Genomic DNA, 2500 nt, shown 5'->3' with positions numbered 1-2500 from the left:
CCAGTTCGTAAGACCTTTGGCAGATGTGGCACTAGTCAGAACGACCTTTGACAGATGTGACATATTCTAGACAGTGCGACCTTTGACAGATCTGACATATCCCGGACAGTGCGACCTTGGAGAGATCTGACATATTCCAGACAGTGCGACCTTTGACAGATGTGACATATTCCAGACAGTGCGACCTTTGACAGATGTGATATATTCCAGACAGTGCGACCTTTCACAGATGTGACATATTCCAGACAGTGCGACCTTTGACAGATGTGACACATTCCAGACAGTGCGACCTTTGACAGATGTGATATATTCCAGACAGTACGGCCTTTCACAGATGTGATATATTCCCGACAGTACGACCTTTGACAGATGTGACATATTCCAGACAGTACGACCTTTGATAGATGTGACATATTCCAGACAGTACGACCTTTGGTAGGTCTGACATATTCCAGTTCGTAAGACCTTTGGCAGATGTGACATATTCCAGACAGTGCGACCTTTGGCAGATGTGACATATTCCAGGCAAAGCGACCTTTGGCAGATGTGACACATTCCAGACAGTGCGACCTTTGACAGATGTGGCACTAGTCAGAACGATCTTTGACAGATGTGACATATTCTAGACAGTGCGACCTTTGACAGAGGTGACATATTACAGTCAGTAACCAACTTCAATAGATCTCACTTATCTTATTCCAGACAGTGCCGCCTTTGATAGGCTGACACAATAGTCTCAACAGGAACACATGATACCAATAAAACTGGTTAAAAAAAAGAAAAGAAAAAGAGAGTTTGAAGTTTACACTTTTTTTGTTGTTTGAAAAAATTGCAACACACGCTAATGGAGGTATCACTGTAATACATGCCCTGCTCTACACACGGCAAGCAAATTAATCACACGCATTGGTAACACCCACACAGCATAAAAAGCAGCAAGAAAAGAGCAATGCATCATTAATTAATGTCATCCGCATCAGCCGACAGAAGCCAGCAGAAGTCATGCAAATCAACACGGAAGCGACACATAATTCAAAACAAATGATTACAGTTGACGCAACAAGGAACATTTCAAAACCAACTGCAAACATGCCCTGCCTCTCGACTGAACAAATCCAGTCTGATAACTGGAACTGTGCAATCAACAACCGTCTGTCTGAAGATCTAGTCATCAGCCCCATCCACATGTAATATGCGGCTTCTGTTCAAACGTGTGTGTGTGTGTTGTGTGTGTGTGTGTGTGTGTGTGTGTGTGTGTGTGTGTGTGTGTGTGTGTGTGTGTGTGTGTGTGTGTGTGTGTGCAGTGCGTGCATGTGTGAGTATGCACAAGTTTTTATATTGATATGCACTTGCATGTATCCTAATTTTTACTGTATCTGTGTTTGTGTATGATTTTCGATTTATGTTCGTACCTTATTATGTACCATCCCCCTAATATTCCTTGTGACCCCGGTACACTTGGTATTAACGACATATTCTATTCTATTCTAACATCTTTTGCTGTTTCTGCAGCGCTTGATTTGACAATAAAAACAAAACGTTCCAACATGATATAACATTTTCATTTATACTCTAACGACTGAAAAAAAAGAAAAAAAAAAAAAAAAAGCAGAAGCATCTTTTCTTCCTCGGTGTTCCAGTTAAAGAAGAAGAAGATTGTTTTCCTACAGTAGTTAGAGTTTACAGTATAGAACCGAAATAACTTTTTTTTAAAAATTTTAAACAAATAACAGTTTATTAATATTCACAGAAAATAAAAGGCGAAAACACAAAACTAATTGCCAGAAACAAAATGCTATTGTTTATTTAATTATTTGAAAAGATAATAAATACCCTATGGAATATATGATAATTGATACCTCATGGAAAATTAATACCCTATAGAAAACATGATAATTGATACCACATGGAAAATTAACACCTTATGGAAATCATGATGATTAATACCCTATGGAAAACATGATAAATTATACCTCATGGAAAATTAATACGCTATGGAAAACATGATAAATAATATCCGATGGAAAACATGATAATTAATACCATATGGAAAACATGATAATTTATATCTCATGGAAAATTAATACCCTATGGAAAACATAATTAATACTTTATACCTTGTGGAAAATTAATACCCTATGGAAAACATGATAATACCCTATTGAAAACATGATAATTAATACCCTATGGAAAATTAACACTCTATGGAAAACATGATAAATAATACCCTATAGAAAACATGATAGTTAATGCCCTATGGAAAACATGATAATTGATGTCCCATGGAAAAATGTATACCTCATGGAAAATTAATACCCTATGGAAAACATGATAATTTATACCCCATGGAAAATTAATACCCTATGGAAAACATGATAATTAATACCCTATGGAAAACATGATAATTTATACCTCATGGAAAATTAATACCCTATGGAAAACATGATAATTAATACCCTATGGAAAACATGATAATTAATACCCTATGGAAAACATGATA

The 2500-nt window shown here is 36.4% G+C and overlaps 1 protein-coding gene across 3 annotated transcripts in view; it reads right to left on the bottom strand.

The window, feature by feature from the left end:
- The window catches only part of LOC143288148 (phosphorylase b kinase gamma catalytic chain, skeletal muscle/heart isoform-like), a 55600-nt gene that overhangs the window by 18499 nt on the left and 34601 nt on the right, over positions 1 to 2500 (bottom strand). The gene's annotated exons all lie outside the window — the stretch shown is intronic.

This window comes from Babylonia areolata, chromosome 12, assembly GCF_041734735.1.
Source record: "Babylonia areolata isolate BAREFJ2019XMU chromosome 12, ASM4173473v1, whole genome shotgun sequence".
Taxonomy (NCBI): Eukaryota; Metazoa; Mollusca; class Gastropoda; order Neogastropoda; family Buccinidae; genus Babylonia; species Babylonia areolata.
The sequence above is the reverse complement of the archived record's forward strand: the minus strand, read 5'-3'. Positions and strand labels throughout refer to the sequence as shown.